This window comes from Leopardus geoffroyi, chromosome C3, assembly GCF_018350155.1.
Source record: "Leopardus geoffroyi isolate Oge1 chromosome C3, O.geoffroyi_Oge1_pat1.0, whole genome shotgun sequence".
NCBI classification, from domain to species: Eukaryota; Metazoa; Chordata; class Mammalia; order Carnivora; family Felidae; genus Leopardus; species Leopardus geoffroyi.
Genome location: NC_059338.1, coordinates 85,431,032 through 85,446,537, shown reverse-complemented (window position 1 = coordinate 85,446,537; position 15,506 = coordinate 85,431,032). Strand labels below are relative to the sequence as shown.

The following is a 15,506-nucleotide window of genomic DNA, read 5'->3' as shown; positions in this document are numbered from 1 at the left end:
AGCATTGCTAGGGCCTGAGAATGGAGGGGTAGATAAAGTCTCCAGTCGAGCAGTGAATGAGACAGATATGCAAACAAGTAACACAGATCAGGAGGTTCTAACCAGCTTTGCTGGTTATTCATGGAGAAAATGGAGGGTCAGGGATCTACTTTAGATTGGGATGGATCAGTGAGAACTCTAGGAAGGTGATGTTGGAACAGAGATCTGAGGCATGAGCAGGTTTAGCCAGGTGAAGAAGGGGCATGGAATGTTCCAGGAAGGATAAACTGCCAAGTTTGAAAGGAGCTTGGTGGGTTTGAGGGGATGAGGGGAAGTTGGTGTAGCTGACAGGGCAAGAAAGAATCAGGGAGACAGGTGAGGAGATCCCTCAGGTATGGCCCAGCGGTGATGGGGGCTTAGGTTTTGGCAAGTGAGATGGTAAGAAGGCGTGGGGTTTGAGAGAGATTTTGGAGAGGGAACCTGAGAGGTTAAGGTGCCATCCTGGCTTTCGACTTGCTGTAATGCATTTCCTTCCACCAGTGACTCACATTCCATGACTTATCGATGACTGATGACTCACATTCACATCTCCAGGTGAGGAATGACAGGTGGCAGGTGGCATCAGGAAGGAGTGCCCTGCATCCTGAGTGATGAGGGAGCATAAGGCAAACCGACACCCTGCAGTGCCCCGCCCCCGCCACATGGGCTGTGTGTGGTTTTCCTCAGGCGCTCCTGCCTGCCCAAGAACAAAGGAAAGGCAAAACCAATGGTTAACTGATAGAGATCGCAGTCACGCGGGACCTTGAGTCTCCATCAGTTTACAAATGTCTTAGTAAATTACAGGAAAAAGGCAATCTTATCAATAGCCTAGTTTCCATAAACCTATAGACTTAGATTCCCGGAGCCCTAACATCACCCTCCCCTGCATGGTGATGTGGGGAACAAAGGCAAGAAGGAAATGGCAGGTAAAGTTCAATTTCCTTACATCCTGCAGCCCATTGACAACTACTTGAGGCAGGCAGAGTAAAACATTCCTCCAAGAACTCCCCACTCTCTTAACCTAATGCTTTCCTAGAGAAAAAAACAAAACAAAACAAAACAAAACAAAACAATCTTAGCTTGACAATAGCTAGGCTTCCAGTATACTGTGAGCCCTCTTTGGCATACGAAAGTCCCTTCGGAAACCTCACCACCCCCAACTCCCCAACTAGGTAGTATATGATCAGTTACTCGTCACAACCTCAGTGCCGCTCTTTCTGCACACGGTGGGGATGGGGGGTGGGGGTGGGGGGGTCCTGTTCCCGTGCTTTAATCAAACCCCCTTTTGTACCAAAGACGTCTCAAGAATTCTTTCTTGGCCGTGGGCTCCAACCCCCCACCAACTACCCCAAAACCGCATCACAGACCACCACTTTGGGGACCTGTTCGCCATCGTGCCACAGCCCTGAAATCTGCCCACGAGGGCGCTGTCCGTTTTCGCCGCCAGACCTCACGGGGCTGCTATCAGATGAAACCCGCCCGAACCACAGCTACAAACCCAGCATGGTCCATCCCTGTTGCCCGTTCCTTTCTAAACACAGGCAGATCTTGGAAGATTGTTTTTTTTTTTTTTTTTTTTTTTTTACCGTTTATTTATTTTTGAGACAGAGAGAGACAGAGCATGAACGGGGGAGGGTCAGAGAGAGGGAGACACAGAATCTGAAACAGGCTCCCGGCTCTGAGCTGTCAGCGCAGAGCCCGACGCGGGCCTCGAACTCACGGACCGCGAGATCATGACCTGAGCTGAAGTCGGCCGCTCAACCGACTGAGCCACCCAGACGCCCCTGGAAGATTGCTTTAATTCAGGTTGAAAATCTCCTGGATCCTGGTGAGAGAAAGAAAGTGCCGGAAATGAAGCATTCATTTCTTAGCCATGCACCTCAGGACACAGGCCATTTACCCCCGAGGGACTTTTTTGGGGGCACTTAGGGCTGTCACTGGGTACCAGGCAGCAGAGGAAATTGTGGTTCCTTCTGACTGAGGGCAGTTTAGGCTGCTGCAGATAAGCGGGCACGGGAACCCAGACACTTACAGAAACGAAAGAAAGTGACTACAAGCACCTTTGAGGTTTAATATATACTTTCTTCTGTCTTAATCCAAGAAGCCATGACGAGTAGCGTGTTTGTGTGTGTGTGTGTGTGTGTGTGTGTGTGGTGTTTATGTGTGCCTGAGTGTGTGTGCTTACGTGTGAATGGCGATGGGGACAGTGTGAGAAGCTGCTGTTTGTAGGGCTTTCCTTGACTAATTGTGTTGAGAATCAAATTCAAATACCATTTATTGAGCACCTACTATGCCCCAGAGGATGTGGGGAACAAAGGCAAAAAGGAAATGTAGACATAATTAAATTTCCTTATAACCTGCAGCCCATTGACAAGTACTTGAGGTCACAGAGTGAAACATTCCTCCAGGAACTCCTAACTATTTTAATGTTAATGTTTTGCTAGAGGGAAGAACAACCTTAGCTTGACAATAGCTCAGCCCCCAGGATCCTGTGAGTCTTCTTTAGCATATGAAAATCCTTTTGGAAACTTCCCCAGTCTTCACCTCCCCCAGCCCCGAAGTATATAATCAATTGCTCTTTCACAATCCTAGGGCAGCTCTTTCTGCTTCAGGGTCCTGTCCCCGCGCTTGGATAAAACCACCCTTTTGCACTGAAGACGGCTCAAGAATTCTTTTTTTGGCCATCAGCTCCGAACCCCCACACTTCAGACCACATCACCAGACACTGTGGGACATGCCCATGTTAAGTCATCATTTGGGTAGGAAATATGATTCCCATTTTACAGATGAAGGAAGTGGGGTTTAACGAGTTGAATGGGTTGCACCCTATGCTTACCTCTCTCATCAATGAGAGGTCGTCGATGAGAACCTCTGCACGGCGTTTCCAGTCCTTGAGGGACCTAGTACCTCTGTGTTGCCAGCATCTCTAACCCTGTGCATGGCACGCAGTGGGTGCTTGTTATTTTTTTCAGTATACTTTTTGCTGAAGTCGAACATATATAGAAAAGTGTGCGAATAAAGTATGCAGCTTGATGAATTTTCTCAAAGGAAACACAGAAGCACAGCCGTATTATTCCAGAAGTCTCCCTAATGCCCTGTTCCAATCACCACCCCCTCCCCTCATCCTCACCAATGGTAACCACAGTCCTGATTCTAACACTACAGCTTAGTTTGGCCTTTTCCTGCACCTCTGTGGATGAGGTCGTATATTCGTCCCCTATTATGGATGTTCATTTATTCTCACTGCTGTATAGCAAGCAGTCCATTCTATAGCACAATTTATTCGTCCAATCTTCTGTAGGAAGACATTTGGTTGTTTATAGGTTTTGGTTATTATAAATAGGGCTGCTATAAATGTTCTGATATAGGTCGTTAGGTACAAGCGCTCAGTAAATATTTGATGAAAGAATAATTACTTGCTGCATGAGAATTCACTCATTTTATAAAATATTTTATAAGTGAAGCCTCTAAATCTGTTATACAGAGGGAAGTTCATGGGAGTTCGAGGGAGATGTTGGGTATGCAGGAGAATTCCTGAGAAAGCAGTCCTTAAAGAACAAAGGAGGAGATGATACAAAAACCGGATCCCCAGAAAGACCTAGATGGCAAGGATGGGAGCAGGGCAAAATGCTAGTGGGAAGCTAAAGGCTTGAATGGCCAACAACACCTGGTCTTCATCTGAGAGGCAACAGGGAGTTGTGGATGGCTTTGGAGCTTGAGAACATTGTTAGGTTTCTTCCCTCCCTCCCTCCCTCCCTCCTTCCTTCCCTCCCTCCCTCCCTCCTTCCTTCCTTCCTTCCTTCCTTCCTTCCTTCCTTCCTTCCTTCCTATTGAAATTAAGTCTCCATGGTTGCCATGGTGAATTTGGGGAAAAACAACAACAACCAGGAATCAGGCAGTCAGGGTAAGAGGTTGCAGTTCAGTTCAGTTGTGTCAATGAAGTCGGTGGTGGTGTGGAAAAGACCTGGTGGGAGAAACCTTGAGACGAAAAAGGTGTCACACTAGTGAGAGGCCATATTTAAACATGGTGGCAAGGGTTTGAGCTTGTGACAGAATGCATACAGGCCGGGTGGGCGAGCACATTCAGGGACGCGAGTGAGGAGGTACTGCCACCTACTGGCTTCTTTTTCCTCAGCGACGTTCAACATCAGAGGAGAGGTCAGGTTCAATGGAGAAGGAGAATCCAAGGGAGAAATCAGGTATAAAATAGTGGATTCTGAAGAAAACACAAAGTATCACGAGTACCTGGAGAGGAGACTGTAAACCTCCAGAATAAATCCCGATTATTTTCAGTCGTTAGTTAAAACACTAGCTTCCTCTCTAACCTTTTCAATCTGTCATTTGTAGCATTTTTAAGGTAAATCTCTTGGTTTCTTTCTACTCAGCCTATTTCAAGTGTGGGTGCCATCCGGTTTTCCTGCCGTGTCTGTTTTATTGTTTTTCTCAAATAATCAGCTTTTGGCTTTCTTTTCCTTCTGTCGTATGTTTGTTTCTGATTTATTAACTTCTCCTCTTGCCTTTGCTATGTATTTTCTTCTGTTTTCTTTGGTTTTTATTCTGTTGTCCTCTCCCTAAATATTTGCAAGCTGAGTTCATTGATTTCCAATCTTTCTTGTTTTCTAATATACTATTTAAAGCTATAATGCCCCTCTAAATGACATGTTTGGAAAACTCCACGTGTTTGATGTAGAGTGTTTTTATTATCATTTAGTTATAAATATTTTCTCATTTCCATTTGATTCTTTCTTTGATCTTTGAGATTTTTACAAGTCTATTTTTCTAACTTCTAACTATAGTTTTTGTTTTGCTATTTTTCTTCAATAAACTGCACTGTGCTTGAAAAGATGCTCAGTACGATTGTTGCTCTGTTTATGTTGTTAGCAAACGCTGATGGTCACTCTCTAGGTCAGGGATCAGAGAACTATGGTGACCGCTGCGAGCCAAGTCCCAAGTGCTCCTGTTTTTATAAATAAAGTTTTATTGGAATACAGCCATGCCCGTTCATGTTTTATCTACATCTGCTTTTGAGCTACACCAGCAGAACTGAGTAGTTGTGACAAAGCTTCTATGGCCCATGAAACTAAAATACATACTAGTTGGCCTTCTAAGAAAAGTTTGCCAACCCTTGTGCTAGAGTCATTGCTTTAGTAGAGTTGCAAAATCGTGATTCTATATTCCTTTTTTTTCCCCAAGTTTATTTATTTTTGAGAGAGAGAGTGCACGTGGGGGACGGACAGAGAGAAAGGGGGACAGAGGATCCAAAGCGGGCTCTGCCGTGACAGCAGTGAGCCCGATGTGGGGCTCAAACTCATGAGCAGTGAGATCATGACCTGAGCCTGAGTCAGATGCTCGACTGACTGAGTCACCCAGGCACCCCTATTCTATCTTCCTTTTTAAAATAATTCTAGTTCCATAACCTTTTCCCATTTATTATCTGAGATTCTTCCATAAGAAGAAATTTCCCTACCCAATTATTTGGTTGCCCTGAGGTATTGTTTCTACAGGAAAGGCAGGATAAATGTTTGATTTTCTTCCTTTCATTTACTAGCTTGAACAAATTAATTTATTTCCTTAAATATAACCATTTAAAAGTTACCATTATGGGGGCGCCTGGGTGGCGCAGTCGGTTAAGCGTCCGACTTCAGCCAGGTCACGATCTCGCGGTCCGTGAGTTCGAGCCGCGCGTCGGGCTCTGGGCTGATGGCTCAGAGCCTGGAGCCTGTTTCCGATTCTGTGTCTCCCTCTCTCTCTGCCCCTCCCCCGTTCATGCTCTGTCTCTCTCTGTCCCAAAAATAAATAAATGTTGAAAAAAAAATAAAAAAAAAATAAATAAAAAAAAAAATAAAAGTTACCATTATGATATATTTGATGTATTTCTCTCCATTGCACTTATTGGCTGCTCTATTTGCTATTATATTTTATGTGTTTTGAAAATGCAAATATCGTTTTTGTATTTTCCTCAGTTGTAGTGACTGTCACTACCTTTTACTGATGTGCAAATTGTCCCATCTTTGAACAATGAGAGCCTCTTGGTGTGGGCTATTATATTTATATAATCCTTTTGACCTGACACATGTCATCTTTGATAACTTCTTTGCTCTCTGGTATAACAATATATTCCAGACTTATCTTACATGCTTCCTGCCCCAGACTCGATAACCATTTTTATTTTTACTGGAGGGTTTAGTCTATATTTATTTAGGTTATTGATATATTTGGATTTAGTCCTATCACTTTATTTTGTGCTTTCTATTTGACATTTTTTATGCTTCTTCCCTTCATCCCTTTTCCTGTGTTTGAGTTACCTGAAGGTTTTTTTTTTTTTTTTTTTTGGTCTCCTTTAATTTTAACATACATCATAACCAAACAAGTCTAATGTTAAACGATGTCTCTAAACTCCTCCTGGAAAACGCAAGGACCTTGAATTACTGTGTCCCTAGCGTCCCTCCTTTGAACTCCCATGTTACTGTTGTCCGTTATTCACATTCAACCTTGTTTTTATCCCAAATTAATTACTTGGGTTTAATCGAATAATTGATTTATTATTGACTTGCAGGTACTGGCTTAGCTTTGCCCACTTTTTAGAAAGACCAGTTTCCTCGTTTACTACTCCTTCTGGAACCTAGTTTCTGATTTCAGTTTTCTTCCAGAGGAAACATGCATGTTTTCAACGAAAATTTGTTCGTGATAAGCTCGGGTTTGCCTCCCTTTCTGTAAAAAGTTGCTAGTTTGGCCTTGGGTCTCTGCCTCTCTCAGCCCCACTCCTTACTGCTTCCCAGTTCTGGGGGTCCCTCGGCATATGATGGCCAAGATATCACCATGCTTGCTTTGCCTTTATAGCCAGCGATCCCAGAGCCCCAGGAACACCTACTTTTTGACTGTTTTCTCGACAGGGCTTTGATTTTCCTGGCAATGATCATGATCTTCTGTCTCAACTCATCGCTCAGCCTGAGGCTGAAATGTCCTGCTCCTCCAGGCAGAGGAGACCTGCCCTCCTGAAGCCCTGTGGACGGTGCCACCAGAACAACAATACTGAGAATGACAGAGATGTGAGTCTCCAAGGAGGTGCTGGGGCAACCACAGCATCTGTGCCCCATGATTATCATATCAGAAATAGTTCACATTATGGGGCAACGCTTTTGTTCCATGTGCCTTTCCTAAAAGTATATTAATAGTTTAGTATTTGGTCGGGTAAGATTTTGGACCCATAAAGAAGAACGACAGAGTGTGGATTCAGTGTCCATTCTCTGTTTAACCTCTCCAACCATCCATGCAAGTAGAGAGCCCTGTGAGGCCTTGAGGCAGCCAGGTAGGAGTCTGCTTAAATATCCCTTCAGGCGAGAACCGCCCAGAGCAGTGCAGTCAGCTGCTGGAGGTGGGGCCCTCAGGACCCACTGCCTGAGCGAGGTGGGGCTCCCAGAGCTGCCATGACTGCCCAGGGCTGGATACTTCTCCAGACCGTCTTTGTACAGGAGCTTCCCACTGGGCTGGGTGAAAAGTTCTGAGCTGTACTGCAGGGAAGCTCTCCCTATGCAGTTTTCTTTCTTCTCCCCTCTCCCTTCCTAGATGTCGGACCAGCATCATGGTCTGGAGCCTTTATCTGCCTACTCCTGCTCCTTCTACCTTCCATGTACAACACCGTCCCCTCCACAGCTCTCTCACAGACAACATCATCCCCTCTACAGGTCTATCATGCTGCAGACTCCCTGTCCACGTCGGTTTCTCAGAGGAGCTGAACGGACACAGGGCCTTTTTGGCCGCTGGCCACTTTCTTCCTTTTCTTTTTCTTCTTTTTCTGTTGAAAAATCCTTTCCTCTCCCTCATTTTCCGATATCGCATCTACATAAAATGAAACAATAGGTCTTATGAGAAGACAAAAGAGCGATTCAACTCCTGCTCAAAAACTTCCTCTTGGAAACTGTAATAGTGTTTTCTAGAGAAACGGAACCAGTAGGGTGTGTGTGTGTGTGTGTGTGTGTGCGCGCGCGCAACATGCACACGTACATACGGACACACATACATTCTATTGTTTATTCACACAAAATATTCAGAGGAGGCCAGCAGGCTGGAGACCCAGGGATGGGTTGATGTTGCAGCCCGAGTTTGAAGGCAGTCTACTGGCAGAATTCCCACTTCCTTAGGGAATCTCAGTCTGTTTTCTCTTAAGGCCTTCAACTGATTGGATGAGGCCCACCCTAGGAGTGTGAGGTGCTTGACTCAAAGTCTACTGACTTAAATGTTAATCTTATCTAAAAAAATACCTTCACAGCATTTAGACCGATATTTGGCCAGATGCCTGGATCCCATGGCCTAGCTAAGTCGACGCATAAAATTAACCATCACAGAGACCCTCTGGTCTGAGTTCTGCTTTCAAATAACTTGCTAGTGAGCCTATAGAGGGGTAGCTTCGTCTGCCCTGATTATTAACCTTTGGTAGCTTCTGGGCTAGTATTATTTACCAAAGACAAGCTCACAGCCATGCATTTCTAAGTCTTCCGACGATAAATGTTTTAGCCTTTATACTGTTCCTGTCACAACTACTCAACTCTGCTGTTGTATATGAGAGTAGCCGTGGACTGTAGGTTAACAAATGAGCGTGCTCTGTTCCCGTAAAACCCTACCGATGGAAATGGAAAGGTGAACTGTATGTAATTTTCACATGTGGTGAAATAGTATTCTTCCTTGGATTCCTCCCCTTGCCTCCCCTCGCTCAACCATCTAAGAATGTCAAGAGCTTTCTTAGCTTGTAGGCCACGCAAAGCAGGTGGTGGGCAGACTGGTTTGCCACCCTTACTCTATGCCATGGCCGTCTCCACGACGATATACCCGTCTTTACATCTTCTCAGCACGCTGCTTATTTCCAGATGCCAACTCAAGTATTTAGCAAAACAACCTGTCTCGGTAGCTCAAGACAGCAGCTTCGTCTGCAAATGTGCATTTTCGCTGAGCCTTCTGAGAAGAATTTCTTCCTCAGAGGAGGTTATAATGGTAGAATTTCTTTTTGGGCTGTTGGGAGATTCTTTTGTGGGGAAGAAGGTTTTGGCATAATACCATAGCACCTTGGACATAAAGAGTGGTACAACTAGAAGATGCCTTAGCTTATCTCTTTTTGTTAGAGCCACTTTTATTCACACATTCAACACCCATTGAACAGGATAAGAGGCATACACTTCTGCTCACAATGGGAAGTTTTGAGCATATGAGAGTCTTGCCTTTGGTGTTTTCTGAAACAAAGTTTCTGCCTTGGAACAGCCTTCCTGCTCCTCCAACCCTAGGAAATGCTTTTTATGCTTCCAAACTCAGGGAAGAAGTCAGTCCTTCAGCAATCCTCTATCTTTTACCTCCTCCCAAGAGAACAAATTACCTCATGGTCTGGAGCCCATGAGGGCTAAATTACCTCTGATCCCACCATCCCCCCCATTTTGGCACCTGTTTCATTGATTAACTATGAACCATACATATATTCCCCTATTTGTCTCACCTACCAGATGCTTAGCATCTTGAGGAGCTGTCTTACTCATTTCTACATCCCAGAGCCTGATACATAGTAGGTGCTCAATAAACACGTGTTGAAATTATTTACTCATTCAACAGATATTTTTGAGCCCCTACTATGTGGCAGGCACTGTTCTAAACAGTGAACAGAACAGACCAAATCTCTGCCTTCTAGATCTTCCACTGCAATGGGGTAGGAGGTGGGAAACAGGCAGACCTGATAAGTGAGGAAATGACATAGTATTTTAGAAGGTGGCAAGTACTATGGAGAAAAATAAACCAGGAAGAAGAGGCAGGAAGTGCCAGGGAGTTGGGGTGGGGTTGTAGTTATTGGCAGAATGATCAGCAAAGACTGAAAGGCCATGAAGAGAAAGCCACCTTGCTATCTGGAGAAAGAAAGCCAGTGTTAAGGTCCTGAGGTCGGTGCTTGGAATGTGTTAGAAACAGCACAAAGGCCAGTGTAGCCAGAGCTGAGTGAGTAAGGGGAAGAAATACATTTTTTTTTTTAAAGTTTATTTTTGAGAGAGAGAGAGACAGACAGACAGACAGAGTGTGAATGGGGAAGAGGCAGAGAGAGAGAGGGAATCACGGAATCTGAAACAGGCTCCAGGTTCTGAGCTGTAAGCACAGAGCTCAATGTGGGGCTCGAACTCCGAATGGTGAGATCATGACCTGAGCTGAAGTCGGAGGCTTTAACTGATTGAGTCACCCCGGTGCCCCAAGGGGAAGAAACACATTTTATTGCGTAGATTTGAAAGATGAAGAGAACAGAGATGCCTTCCGGAGACATGGAGATAAAAAGGGAAACTGAGGCTCAAAGACGTGAATAATTTTTTTCAGGATCATACAGTACAGCTGGTCAATGTCGGAGCTGGGGCCTGGGGCCGGACCCTGATCTTTGCCACAGGGGACATTGCAGAGCTCCGCCCATAGGGAGACCAGCACCCCAGCAACAGAGACAAAGGAGCACTCTGTCTTGCAGGGACCCCATCCTTAAGCCCTGTCTCAACAGGAGAATAAGATTCAACCAGACACTGTGTCCAGGGAGAGGGTGGCAGTCAGGGCTTCATCGCTGCCGGCAATTTTGACGTTGCCCATATTTCTCTCACCGGGGATGTTTTCTTGCTCCGAAGCCTTTTAGCAGATGACAAGGTATCGCCCTGGGTGTGTTCCAGAACACAGGTCTTTGCTAAAGTGGTTAGACAGCCACTTCCGTTCAAAGCCAGGGACTGCCCCCGGGGATGAAACCATTCGGAGAGCATTTTCTATTTGCGAAAACATTGCTCTGACATGTTATCAGGTACTTCTCTCAACAGATCAGGGAGATTGGAGAGCTTTCTCAGAGGTACCGGACATCCGGGAGAAAGATGAGGGCCAAGTGAGCTGCTGATTCAGGGCGGTCCTTCTCGTTGTGTGTGGACTTGTCATCATCCTCGTCTTTCTCCTCATTTTTGTCTCTGGCATGGCTTCTGCCTGCAGAAAATTTATAATCTAGTTGGGTCACAAGTTCATCGATTCATCCAGTTGCCTTCAACATCGCCTCCATTCTGTAAGCTTTTGTTGAGCACCTGCTATATTCCAGTTAATTCTCAGAGGTCCAATAATGTGAGGAGAAGCCTTCACAGAGGAGAAAAACTTTAGTTTTTTTAAAAACATTTTTTAAAGTATATTTATTTATTGTGAGAGAGAGAGAGAGGGAGAGCACAAGCAGGTGAGGGGCAGAGAGAGAGGGAGAGAGAAAGAATCCCAAGCAGGTTCTGCACATTCAGCACAGAGCCTGATGTGGGGCTTGAACCCATGCACAGTGAGATCATGAAACCAGGAGTTGGATGTTTAACCGACTGAGACACACAGGTGCCCCAACTTGGCTTGGTTTAAAGGATGGACAGGATTGTATATGGAAGGCAGACCAAAGGGGATGTTTTGTTCAGGCTGAGGGAATACCAAGTGCTAAGAGGATGAGGCAAGAAAGGGCATGCGTGTCCAGGGAGCCTGGTGTGGCTCGAACACAGGAGATGCGGCTGGGGTGGGTGAAGGTGAGGGGCTCTGGGCAAGGTGGGCGTCGGATCCACACGCCATGCTAAGCTGAAAGGCACTTTTTCCTCTGGATGATTAGGAGCCGTGGAGTGACGTGATTAGATATGGTTTTCAGGAAGACCACTCTGGTTGTAGCACAGGGAGCAGGCAGAGAGGAGGAGCAAACCAGAGTGGTCCCTCTGGAAACAGCAGGGAGCAAGATGCATGGGTTTACTATGCTGGGGTCACAGACCCGGACGCACAGCCTGAGAACAGGGTGCTGGGAGACGAGGTCGGCAGGGGCGGAGCTGGCACGGACCTGGAAGCAGCTTCAGTCTCATGAAGCAGACGAATGGATTGCATCTGTCTAACTCTGGGCCGCGGGATTAGGAATCTCGCTCGCTCAGATTTGTAATATATATTCTCCAGTGTCACGTTTTTTGTTTTTTTTTTTTTTTTTTATCAGTGAAAAGATTATGTATTGATTTTCTACAAGTTATTTCTCAATTAATTCAGAACTGGGCAGGGAAGAGAGTATTACTATTGGCCCTTCTCAAAGAGTCAGAAGAACAACCTTGCTCCTGGCCCTGACATTATTGAGCCGTTGAATGAATTCCAGCAACCACGTGCCTCCGGATTACTCGATATGTGAGCAAGATTAAGCCCTGTTCATTTAATTCAGTGGTGTCCATCAGGCTTTCTGATAAAGTGAGTGAATGTATTCCCAATTGATAGAGGAAGGTCATGACGCCATTAAATCTAGACCCACAGAGAGGATGGGGCTGAGGGTTGGGGTTTGGGAGCCCCCGGTGTTTAGATGAGAGTGGAATTCATGACTAGGTGTTATGGGAGCACAGAGGGTCATGTAACCAACACGGGGTAGGGGTGGGAATCAAAAGAGGCTTCCTGGAGGAATGGTCATCTAAGCCATCTTGAAGGATGAGAAGAGAACAAATATGTTGGATTAAGAGTGAGGATCTGGTGGGGTTGGATGGGGTTGGGTAGGCTAGGGGGCAGGGCAGTGGCGAATGGGAAGGAATGGAACCAGTCACAGCACACGTGCATGTTGGTGTTGCTTATCAGCAGCAATTTCAGCAAAGACCAATAAGGATAGGGAGGTAGGTGGGGGCCAGATAATAAAGGGACTTTTCAATACCATTGAAATTATCAGATGAGGAATGCTAGACCTCGGATGATACCCCGATAAAGGAGACAGAACCGAAAGAGGTGACTTCAGAGGAACTTTTGGGCAGCGCAGGCTGTGATAACCATTTGGATGACGGGATGGAGGGTGAGCTGCGGCCTGAGGCGGTTTATAGATTTCAGGGGGCAGCATGGTATGGCAGATGTGGTTAGCCTCTGTGACAATATCGGGGCCTCACATCTTCCTAGCTAAGAGCACCTTGATAGTGCCTGGTGCATCCTGCAGTGTGGACGGGGCGGCTCTGTCACTGGGTTCTGGGTCCGCCCAGCGCTCTGGGAAGCATGATGCTTTTCCTGACAAAAAGGCAAAATGCAACAGACACTGCTTCCCGCTTCCCTCTTTCTTGTGGCCTTGTATTCAGTAGCTTCATGAAACCTTGGAGTGATAAGCGGGAGAAAAAGTCAAGAGAACAGCCCTGCTGCTCGCCTTGACATTATCGAGTTATTGAATAAATGCCAGCAACCACTTACTTCTACATTACTTGATAGGTGAGCAAGATAAAGCCATGTTTGTTTAATTCAGGGGTGCACATCAGACTTCCTGATAAATCGAGTGAATGCATTCTTCACTGATGCAGGAGGGCGGCTGCAATAGAAATCTTCCAGACTTCAGTTTTGAATCTGCCAGGAGGCAACACGACATTGTGATCAGAGCACATGAACTGTGGCACCAACACGCCTGAACAGGAGTTCGGATACCCCCGAGCAGGCTCACAGCCCCCGTTGTAGAGTGGAGACAGCAGTAATCTACATTAGCATGCTGCTTGGCACAGTGGTGGTGGGGACATGAAGCTCCAGGTCCTATTTCTTTCTTTTTCTAATGTTATTTATTTTTGAGAGAATGAGCCTGGGCCGGGGAGGGGCAGATACAGAGGGAGAATCCGATGCAGGCTCCACGCTGAAGGCACAGACCCTGACGTTGGGCTCGAACTGACAAAGCGTGAGATCATGACCTGAGCCGAAATCAAGAGTCAGACACTTAACGAACTGAGCCACCCAGGCGCCCCTACATCTCCTAGTTCTTTATAAGAAACAAGGTTTGCTTTCTACAGCCTCAGGCAAAACACTTTCAGTGACAGGCTTGGAGTCTCAAATTCAAGCTTCAGCCCTGCTACCGGGTAATCTGTTTCATCGTGTGTAAGTCTCCTTTCCTCTCAGGGCCTCAGTTTCCCTTTTCGTGAACCGAGAGACTTGACCTAGGACGTGACTTCTGAAGCTCCTCCTGGTCTGAGCTGGGTTGCTTCTCTTTAGGAGGGTTTCAAATTCTGCTGCAGTAGTTTTCCTTCTCGCCAGAAGGTGGTGCTATTGAGTCCTTCGTGCTCCCGCACTCCCGCTTATCCGCGGTTTCCCTTCCCCAGGTTCCGCTTTCCCTGTCCGTCACCGGTGGGCAGCCACCTCCCGGAAGCGGATGAGCCTCCCTCCCACCAATCACTGGAAGATCAGTGGTAGCCCCACCCCCCGACACAGCCGGAGTCACCCCCCTCGCTTCCTCTCACCACACAGTCATTTTATCATCTCAAATCGGCCCGATGAGGGTGAGTACGAGACGGTAAGATTTTGAAGGAGAGAGAGCGACCACGTTCCCGTAACTTTTATTGCGGCAGGTTGTTATAATGGTTTCTATTTTATTATCAGTTATTGCTGTTCATCTCTGACTGTCCCTAATTCATAAATTAAACCTCAAAATACGTATAGGTACATATGTATACCAAATAGGTACGCATGTTTAAGGGAAAAGCAGTCTATAGAAGATTTGGTACTGTCAGCAATTTCAGGCGTCGGGCGGGGGTCTTGGAACACATTCCCCCCGCGGATAAGAGGGGAGTGACTGTATTGTAAGGAGCGCTCCGTTTGCTTCAAGCGCTGGGAGACCCAAGCTGGCCTTCCTTAGATGCTCGGAGTGTGAACTTTGGGTTGCAGGGACCTCTGTCGGTCCCGGCTGTTCTTTGCCCACTTTCCAGCCCCGCGACCCAGGCCGCAGCCTGGTTCGGTTCTGTTCAGGTCTCGAAGTACTGGTCAGTACCGCTCTAGTTTCTCTAGTTCAGGACCACAGAAAGGACAGTAGGAGGCTTTGAGCCATTTCAGGATGTAGGGGGGGGGGGGGACAGAGGTCTGAGGGTTGGCCCCAAGACCGGCTGGTGGAGCTTACACCTGAGTCTGGCCTGGCTGAAGGCCTGGGCAGAAACAGCGTGTTTGATTTGACCAGGACTCACAAGACCACCTCTGACCCCTTGCCTCAGACCTGCCATGCCCCTGAAGTCCTTCCAACCCCTGCTTGCTGGAGCTACTCCTCATTACTGGAACTCTCCAGATCCAACCAGAAGCATCAGGCTTTAGGTGTGGCCAAGGATCCTCACCCCACCTGAATTTCAGCGGGGTTGAGGGTTAAGACACTGACCTGTCTCAACTCCTTGTACCCAGGAGCAAGCCCCAGGTCTTGTGCTGTCAACGACAACCAGAGGGGTGACCCTTGAGGGTATGGACCGTCACCATCAATAGCAATAAATGCCGCTTTTTCTCAGACACAGAACACTGATAAGGATGGAACTTGCCCACAAAGGCAAAGGCGTATGAACAGTTTCCATCAGGTCAGGAAGTGCCTCCCACTCAGGTACCTCCCAGCTCCTAGGTGTGCCTGTCCCTGGGACCCACCAGCCTTTCTCTCCTTCGGGAGCTGCCCCTACGCACTCCATCCCCTGCCTCGTGGGTACCGTCTTCTCCCCTCAAGCCCCGCTGAGGAGCCTAACACGGTCAAACCAACCTGTGCTTCCTTG

The 15,506-nt window shown here is 46.8% G+C and overlaps 1 long non-coding RNA gene across 2 annotated transcripts in view; it reads left to right on the top strand.

Annotated features, from left to right (window-relative positions):
• Positions 1-15,506, top strand: part of LOC123585472 — a 52,724-nt gene that overhangs the window by 35,956 nt on the left and 1,262 nt on the right. The window contains exons 1-2 of one of the 2 annotated variants that reach the window (XR_006706217.1): positions 6,918-7,067; positions 14,091-14,267. This is a non-coding gene — a long non-coding RNA (uncharacterized LOC123585472). Of the gene's footprint in view, positions 1-6,917; positions 7,068-14,090; positions 14,268-15,506 lie in introns of those variants that run through there. The other variant, XR_006706216.1, reaches the window with a different exon arrangement.